The following is a 10,317-nucleotide window of genomic DNA, read 5'->3' as shown; positions in this document are numbered from 1 at the left end:
AGGGGAGGGCCCTCCGTCATGATTATTATCATTATTTTACAGATGAGGTCTACCAAGGATGTGCAACCCCAAGTAAAAGGAACAGGTTTCAAATGAAAGTCTGGTCCCCAAATCAGAGATTTGCGAGTTCACTTTATCTCACAGCATCACGGCTGGGCTTCAGTCCACATCGTCCACAGACATGCAGTTGCCATATCACACTTCAGTACCAAGGTTTCTGAATGGTCCACAGAGAAGATGACAGGCCCAGAGGCCTCCGGCAGTCACGGAGACAGCTTTGCTGCCTCCTTTTACAGGCCAGCGTGAGTCGTGAGCTCTCTACACCATTTCAAACATTCAGTGGTTGGGACAATCTGAATGATCAGTTTATCAAATATTTTTTTGAAGTTTAACATCTATTCTAAGTGGCCTTCATGTTCTTTCTAGACAACTGTCTTAAAATAATAAGGGAAGTTAACTCTTAACAAAATATTTCAAAGACATCTGAAATATCTGTATAGAATGTTTCTGGTAGAAATAGCAAGAAATTAATGACAGCATTGCTTCCAGAGTGAAAAATGGGGATCAGGAAACAAGAAAGAGAGGGGGACTGGCTTCTCACTCATAGCATTTGTACCTTTTGAAATTTTGTGACATGCACATGTCTGGCTCAAAAATTTATGACACCCAAAGTGAACAAAATGACTTAGGAATGATGCTAACAGCAGCGTGTCCCGTCGGGAGCACCGAGGATACACTCGTCACTGAAGCTCCAAGCCCTTGTGCTTCTCCATCAGGGTAGAGTCACTCGGGCTCTCTTGGGACCTCAGTTTCACCATTTTAAAGTGAAGAGAATTACAGTTTGTCTTATTTTATTAATACAGATTTGGGTAGGACCACATTGTAAATTATACATACAAAAGTTGTCTTTATCTTTTAGGAAAAAGCCAAGTTTGGTGGTTAAGAAAGCTCACTGAGTTAGGACTTATGCAAGGAAGCCAGAATAGCGATACTAACTATCTCTATATACATGTAAGTTCCTGGAAGTAAGAAACTCAAAAATCTGTTGCTTGGTCTCAAACAACTTTATGTCAAATTTAGAGTCTCATATTTATCATTTGCCTCATTAGATCTCTCCTGTTTTCTGGTTTTGTGATGAATCTGTGAAGTTTAGTCATCTTCTCCCAGACTCTTCTTTTATTCTCACAATCTATAGACTCACTGGAATCTGGAAAACTAGAAAGATATGCAACTCATTTAAAAAAGTACTAGAGTCAAATAATTATAAATTTTCAAGGTTTTCAGTTGAGTTCTACATGTAGTCCTGCCTTGAGACATAATGTTTGTATTAAAAATCGTGGGAAAATGCAAAATAATTTGATTCATGGCTTAAGGCAGATGATAAAAACAATGTGTAGTATGTGTAATTAATTTTAAGCCACCCATTGAGTAGTCAATCAAGTAAAGCAAAATGACATTTTCCAGGAAAGACAATTATTACCAGTTTACCTGTATTATCAGGTTCAGGATCTTCAGAGCACTAACTCTTCAGAAGAAGGAAAGTTTCCCTTAGGACTTAGGCCAAATACACAAAACCGCAATATGAATTTGTTCAGGGGAGGGAATCCACATTATAATAATAAAAGCATACAATTAAAGGCAGCTGCAAAGGGGAGAGGTAATGACCCTTTTAATACAGGTCTGGAGAGAAGGGGTTAGGGTTAGCAGAGTGGGCAGGACCCAGTTCAGGGAGGGCCTGCAATCCTCCCTTCTGCAAGGGGAGGGGGGGAGGGGCAGGGGGCGCCAGTTTTCAGGGCGAGTCCCTGACAAGTCTTGCCAAACTCTAGAGAAGGCTTCCATTTGCAGGCATGGCGTCCATAAGCTTTGCAGGTTACCTCAACTTTGGGGCCTATATTTATGCCACTTTTCAGAAGCACCTTATCAGTGTAACAGGGTGGTCCCCAGGGAAAGGGGAGTTTCCAGTTTCCCTGCCCCACCCAAGGAAGGGTGGAGCTGAGTGAGCAGGGAGGAGAAGCTGGAGAGAAGACTGTAGGGAGGAAGCAAGGGATCAAGAAGGACAACCTGATGGTGACACATGGAACAGAGAGACAGGTGGAGAAGAAGCTGCACTTGATTCTCAGCTGTGGACTTGTATCAGAGACTGGGGGCATGGAAGGAGGAGACACTTGAGACAAAGACATGGGTGAGAGATCCAGGGGGAGGCTGACAATGGCAGCCTTTATCTTGATTTTAATTTTGCTCTTTTCCTTCCAGACTTGCCTGGCCCCTTCCATGGTCTCCACCAGAAGGTGCCTTAGGCTTGTGGCAGCTTTCTGGCCTCAGTGGCCCTGCTTTGGGCCAACCCTGTTTGGCTGGGCATTTACCCACTAGGAGATGGGTAACTTTGGGTGTCTAATTTAGAAACTATATTTTTTCTTTTCTTTTTTTTAAAGATACATTTTATTTATTTATGCATATAAGAACTGGGATCTAGGAGCTTCCCCGGTGGCGCAGCAGTTGAGCTCTGGGTTGCGAAGATGCCCCCAGCCTCTGCAGCGCTGGTTCGATTCCTGGCTGCTCCCTGGCCACCCGAGGAGGGTCCCACATGACGCACAGACCTTTCCTGCCGCCCGCTGCTCCCCTCAGCAGTGCACTTTGGCCCTTCTGCCTGCTCTGCTCTCCCCTCTGGCTCTGGTGAATTCTTTCATCCTCCCGTGCTACTGACTGTACCCAGTGCTTGTATAAATAAATAAATAAATCTAAAAAAAAAAATCACTGCTATCCATTTAAAAAATAAAAAAGAACTGGGATCTAGGCCAGAGGTGTGGGGCGGGGGTAGGGGTGGTGGTGGTGAGAGGATTCACCAGAGACAGAGTAGGGAGCAGAACAGGCAGATGTACTAAAATACACTGCTGAGGGGAGCAGGGGGTGAGACAGGAGAGGTCTGCTGAGCCATGTGGGTTAGCTCCCCGCCTGGGGATCCAACTCATGCTGCAGTGGCTGCCGTTATCGTGATAGTGGGGAGACTTAATCCCTTGTGCCACCACCAGGGAGGCCCTAGAAATTATTTTTTCTCTTATCTCTCTACCATACACTAATTACATTAAAATTATTTTCTATTGAAGGTCTTACAAACTAGAGCATGTTTTGTCTTGATGTGGCGAATATCAGAACCTACTTAGAGCAGGCAGATTTGAGGGTCCCAGGATGTTGCTCGCCCTGCCCTGTTAACATCAGAACCTTTGTTCATTTTGACTCACAGGTATGAAGAGGCTTAGAGAGGGCGGACCTCTCCACACAGCCAGGCTTTTATCTGCCCTGGGCTTTGTGTGGTGAGGTGCCTCCCTAAGCAAGTAGTTGCTCTTTATTGATAAGGTAAAGCCTCTATCGAGGTCCCTCACCTTTCCATTAGTCTGGGTTATCAAAATATCAATACATATGACATTAGGTAAAGAGCATAGTATTTACCAAAAAAACCCAAAGGACAAAAACTAAGCACACAGGACAAGTATCTCAGCACTGCTTTGGAATCTGTTATTTTTGTTCATTAGCTATTTTATACCATTTAAGGTTATGAAGAAATGCACTGCCCTAGTGTTTACAACACCTGTAGCGGTGCACTGTTTGGAGAAAACCTTTCTGAAGCTTCATTTCCTCGGGTTTTTTTTTTTTTTTTTTCTGTTTCATTTCCTCCTCTTTCGTCTTGGTATTTGCAGGGGGAGGGTGATATTCCTGCTACTCCAAATTCTGTCCCTCCAAACAGAAGAAAACAAAGCCCCGATGCTTATCTAATTCCTCCAGAGACCTTTTCCCTTTTAAGTCCACCTTCCCCTCTGGTTACCTGCTGCTTAAGTGGAGCCGCCTAGGAGAGCGCTGGCCCTGACTCTGCTGTATCTGTGTTTACCTGAAGTTCAGGTCTGTCGCTTTTGGTAAATGAAGAATGGGCTATTCTCTTGCCCATGGGGTGGTGGGAGAAGCAAGTGAAAGGATTTGAAAGTGGTTTATAAACTGTAACAAATGCAGGAAAATTATTAAAAATTAATTAGAAAAGGAGGCAACCTTCCTCTTATCATTGTCTCTAGTTCTCTTTTTCACTTCTCTTTCCTCCCCTCACTGTCTTTCCCTGTGCCCCTCCAGCCTCCCCCCACCCCAACTTTTTCATGTGTGAACATGCTAAACAAGCAAGGTTAATAAGAACCCTGGGTCTGAATTGTTAAAGCAAAACAAAGGAAGAGTCAATAAAAGTTAAGCCCAAATTACTGAGAAATCTGAAAGGAAAACAAGCTCAGAGTCAAATTCCAGGAAGTTGCTTATTTGAGATTTACATTTTGTGTTTTCACATTTGCCAAAATCTTCACGCCTGGGTCATTAGTCTTCCTCTTCCTAATGGAGGGAAGTAAGTGCTGACTCATGTCATTTGCCCCAGATGTCACCGGAAATGGCATCTTCTCCTCAGACTCAGCTCACAGACAGCAGCACCCAGTGGTGAACTCAATCTGCCTCACAGTCCAGACCCTGGACTCTCCAACCTGGCACTTGGACCTCCAGCAGAGAGAGGCATCTGTAGAAAAGAATTCTAGAATCTACTGAGAGGCCCATTGTTTAATCACCAGTTACTTTAATGAGTAAGTACGTCCCAGTTTTCCCATTTTATTTTAAACATTAAGTTTGCATTTCTGACCAGCCTTTCTGGGGCCCTCATTTCCCGGGCACTTTCTGTAGGAAGGAATCACCATCCTAGCCCACCTAACTGCATGAACAGCCCTAAAGAGACAACTATTGTTTTGTAATAGAAGGATTAGTAATTGATAAACTACTAAATCTGTAAAAAAATGTGCTGTTGAAAAGAAATAGCCAGCTGTGACCAGGAGGAAGGACCCGACACGTCCATTTCTGCGCAGTCTTGTTTGCTGTGGTTGACCACAAAGACTTGGCATCTGTTTGACTCCCAGCTCAGCCTTTAGGAACTAACCGGACTCTTCTAACTTCATTTTCGAATGTGTGAAATGGGGGAAAATAAAGTACCAATTTCAGAGCTTTCTTAACAGGAATAGGTAGATAAGTAGGCAAAACATGTTGGAGCGGGCACTAAATAATGTTACTAAATCATATGTGTTACTAAGTTGCAAGTTAAATTTGTGTTACTAAATATAAAATTAAGTAGTTAAATTCTCTTAACTACTAAATTCTATCCCCAAATATATTGGGGTAACTAAGAATAACCACACAACTTTTGTGACATTCATTTGATTTCTATAACTCTAAGGAAGGCAAGTGCAGAATATAAATAATAACAAAAATAAGTCATTGGGGATTGAACTGGCGCTGCAGAGGCTGCTGGCAGCTTAGCACCACCAGGGAGGCCCAAATAATATCCATTTTAAAGGCTCTTTTGTGTCATCTCCGGAAAGGAGCATGGGGGACAATTCTTTCATTAATAAGCTGAAAACATGTGGAGGAGGCAGCATCTTGCCTGCTCACCCAGCTAATGCTCCAGTTGGTTAAATGTGCTATTGTGTCCAGTCCTGGAGACAGAATTTTCAGAACCCAGTTCGTTCATCAGTGGAAAACAACTAGTCACTACTAGCTCACCATCACCCTTCTTTTTCAACCATGGGAACTTTTTATTTAACCATTGATTATATAAGTTTAAGAAAATTCAAACACAACTATAGCTTCGATGAAGCTCTGAATTTGCTGCTGCTCTCAGTGATAATAACTGAATGACATCAACTACATAACTGCTTTGTTTTTGCATGGAAAAAATGAAAGGTATGCACATAACATTGCTTTTTTTCAACAGATTTAAAAAGAAAGCTACATGCAAATATTTCTTTCTAGATAAAAATTAGGGCTTTTTTCCTTTTAATTTCAAGAAGTATTTATAGCTGAGATTAAAAAGGCCCTGGAGCCATATTCCCCCCTACCAAAACAAAACTGAATTTTAAGCTTATCTAATCAATCAGAAGATTTACTGTCAATAACAAACCAGTTCAGCCTTTCACTAACTGAGCAACCTTGGGCAATTTACATAACCTCTCCTGGCCTCAGTTCACTCATCCATAAAATGGAGATAATAGTAGTAACTACCTCACTTGGTGGTGAGAATAGACTGGGTCTGACTAAAGTCTTTGCTCAACGCTTGCTGACTGTGATGCAAAAGGCGCTGGGCAGAGGGGTACAAGAAAACAGGATTCTGTCATCAAAAACTAGAGTCTACTGGGATAGGAAGGCACATGGGCAGTTACTTAGCACAAGGCAGAACCAAGTGCTACATAGAACATTCTCAGAGAAAAAGGAAGTATTTTTCTGTCTGGGAATATAGGGAAGACTGTCAGAAATGCATTTTAAACTGGATCTTAAAGAAGGAACAGAGTTTCAGTAAGGTATAGTGAGTGATTCAAGTGCATTCAATGCCAAGTCACTGGGCACACATGAAGTGACAATGCATCCACAAGCACTGAGATCTGCAGAAGGGAAGATCAAATCCTAGGTTAAACAACAAATTTTATAAAATGTTGGTGTAAGCCCATCAAATGAAAGATACAAAATTTTAAAACCTGTATGATGTTTTATGTAAGAAACATATAAAATAAATGCTATGCCATTTTAGAAGTGTTTTTAATCAAAGTAAGACCCATTTTTTTAAGGATGAAGAGAAATTTATGGGAACTACAAAGTTAGCCACAAAATCTGAAAGAGCAGTGACATTGGTCACTGTGCTCAGTGTCCCAAAATATATTGTAATATCCTCATCTCTAAAGAGTATTTGCAAGAATTATGTAAATTTTTAATTGCCAAGAAATAGAAATAGCTTTATATCCAGGCTATTGTTCAAGGGCTTCTATGCCTAAAGGAAAGTGGAAACACCCACCATCATGAAAAATAAAAATGATTTGACCCAAACATCTCAAAAGCAAATTATTTACACCCCTTTATCCACAGCCAATGTTTCAAGCATCAATGATAGAACAGCTTTCTGAAAATGCTTGTCGAAGATGTGCTGTCACCATTCCCACCAGGAATCAGTATTTACCTTTAGAAAGATTGTTGCAAGATCACAAGAGAGCTATCCTAGGAATTCAGCCACAGTTTGATGGGAGGATAAATGGGCGGCCAGAGAGTTTGGAAGTGATAAAAGCCTAAACGGACTAAATTACTCCTCACTCCCTCCCCCTCTACTCCCTGAATGTCTGGAACTCAGAGACAAGTTTGGGCTAGTTAAATTTATTGAGCACTTAAAAATGTGGCAGTCTCTCACTGTAATGACTTTGCATATGTGCATTTAAGGTTTAAATTAACCTTAGAATAAAGGCTTCTTAGTTTTGTCTTTCATTTTTATAGAAGTTACCGACGTTTAACCCCTTCAACGAACATGTGAATTTCTAGCTTTTTAGAAATACTTATCGTTATTATCCCCATTTTGCTGACGCGGGTTTGGAAGCACAGGGAGATTGCTTCATCCACCTAGGGTCCAGAGACCAGCTAGGGTGAAGCAGGATCCAAAGCCCAGGGGCTGACCTCAGGGCCCTCCCGCTCACCCTCTGTGTTTTCTGGCCTTAATTCAGATCATCTGCATACAAAAGGTAATTGATAAGGGGGGGGTGTGCTCGCATAATTTGTTTCCACCAAATTGGGACATTGGAGGAGGGGCAGCAGCGCTATTATGCTGGGAAAACGGGAAACCAGATCAGTTTGGAGTCAACAGGGACAGAAGATGATCTTATTGACTGCGCCATGAGTATGAATTTACCAAGGGAGAGAATATTAAAGAAAAGAAGAAAGGAGCCGATTAGTGGGCCTTGAGGAAAACCATTTGGGGGAATTGCCGGAAAAGAGAAATCCACAAAAGGCAGGTGAGACTGAAGACCTGTGTGTGAGTTTCGGGGCCACCTTTCCGAGGGGAGTGGTGCGCCCCAATGCCGCTGAGCTGGGGCTGCAGCTGAGGAAATAAGGACCAAGGGGCAGTTATTAAAAGGGGCAACAAAAAAATCATTAGTAATTTGCCGACAAACATTGTTTCTGTTGTTATCAATCACTTTAATTATTATTTGGTTTGGTGGACTCGGAAGCCAAATTTAAGTAAAAGGCGTGTGTGGGAGGTGAGGGCCCAGAATCAGCCAGTGCAAACACTTCTAAAAAGTGGCCTTGAAGGGGAAGCGAAAGATAGGGCTGACTGGAGGTGGAGTCAAAGAAGTTTCCTTTCTAAAAGAAAAGCTAGCAAGTGTTTAAAACTTAAAGAAAGGAGCTAGCCAATGGAGAGTGAAGAAAAAGTAGAATGCATAATGAGCCCCTCTCCGGGGGACATCCTGGAGCAAAACTCTGAGGATGTCAAAGGATGAGCCACCTGAGCGAGGGATTACCTTTACCGCTGAGGAGGTACGGCCCTGCCTCCGCGCGGGAGAGGAAGTGGGGGGGCGGCGGGGGGTGGTCTGCGGGTTTGAGGGAGGTCCCGCACGTCTGCAGGCTTGGGTTCTCTCTGGAGTTGCTGTGGGTGGGGTTGCCCGGGTGGAGGTTTAAGAGTCCAAAGCGACGCTGAAGAGGGCACTAGGTCCTTTGAGGTAGGTGATAGCACCCTAGTTTGACGCGAGAAAAAATGTGTGGCTCAGAACGGCGGCCTACCCTCCCGACAGCGCACAAATTCGGGTCAGACGCCTCGCTGACTTGTCCCTGGAAGCAAAATTCGGGTCACTGTCTTCCGGTGTCTTTTGCGCTAGAGGGTCAAAGATAGGGAATGAACGAACGTAGCTTAGCTAATGGTTCTTAACCTTATTGTGGAAGCCTGTTTTGGGGTGTAGATGATTGAGAGCATAGTTTTGTTTTTCTGAATTGTTTTATTTACTTTAGGAGGCACTTTTGTAAAACAAAAGTTATTTTTCCTTTGTAAAGGAAACTATAAAAGACTCCTTAGTTTTATCTATTTTCATAGACAATACCCCAATATCAGGTGTTAAGGCTTTTTTGACTTGGTAATTTTCAGCCTCTTAAAATGTGTGAAGTTCTTCTGTGGATTCTTTATTGCAAAAGAATCGCCAGTGTTAGACTAAGACACAGTGGGAATGGTACAAACACAAATTGAGTGTGTCCACAGTGACACAGCTTCTCAAGGAAAGCTTGCGATTCCATGAAGTCCAACTTGATCATTTTTCCAGCTTCCACTTTACATTTATGTCATATATGAGATTCGAGAGATGTGTAAGGAAAGGGTGTGTGATGTGGGGATTGTGTAGAGGAACCATGATAGTTGGGATATGGGAGTCAAATTTGTAGAATGACAACTGTCCCGGCCCCAGATAGACACAGGTGTTCGCTGAATTTGTTAATAGGATGCATAGCTGAGACCTATTTAAGAGGTGAAGTTAGGGGTGGGAGATTAGAATGGACCTTTCCTATGACAGACACTTGGAAATAATTTTTATGTTACATCATTTACTATAGTATCTCACAGTACCTTTATGTATTTTTGAAAATTTGCTCCTAAAGTCACTTTTTAAAATAGTAGGGCTACGTTATTTTCCCCACTAGAATGTCTTTTTTTTTTTTCAAAGATTTATTTATTCATGTATACAAGAACGGGGTACAGGCCAGATGCGTGGGAGGGTGAGACGGTTCACCAGAGACAGAGAGGGGAACAGGCAGACTGATGAAATACACTGCTGAGGGGAGCAGCCCCACTAGAATGTCTTATGGAGGAATGGATGTTAACTGACTAAATCAAAACATGATTAGTGTGAAAATTCCCAATTCACCGGTCAGTCAATACACTTTTCCAAAGAGAAATTTGAATCGTTTGCTTTTCTTTGAAAGTTTGATATGGCACACTTTTTAATTTTTGACAAGTTTAAATCCACTTAGAAAACTAAGCAAACACCAAGACATGGTAAGTTGTAAAGGTGCATTCATTAAAAATTAATTTGCATCATCCATCCATTAAAATTTCATGGGCTCTTGGAAAGCTCAAAACATTGGCTTGATCACCAAAAATTCGGCTAGAAAAAAAAGTGGAAGGAAATTAGAGTTTTATTTTAATTTTTTTAAAAGATTTATTTAGTTGTGCATACAAGAGCTGGGGTACAGGCCCAGAGGTCCTAGGGGTGAGAGGATTCACCAGAGACAGAGTGGGGAACAGACCAAGCCGACTGACTGAAATACACTGCTGAGTGGAGCTGCAGGCAAGTCAGGAGAGGTCTGCTGAGCCATGTGGGTAGCTCCCTGGCTGGCCAAGGAACTCGTGCTGCAGAGGCTGTGGTTAGCTTCATAGTGCTGTGCTTAACCCCTTGTGCCACCAGGGAGGCCCTAGAGTTTTATATTTGCGTAAGAACTTATACGAAAGAAACT

Source organism: Talpa europaea (assembly GCF_964194135.1).
Source record: "Talpa europaea genome assembly, chromosome: 15".
Lineage (NCBI taxonomy): Eukaryota > Metazoa > Chordata > Mammalia > Eulipotyphla > Talpidae > Talpa > Talpa europaea.
Note: the sequence above shows the minus strand (reverse complement) of the source record.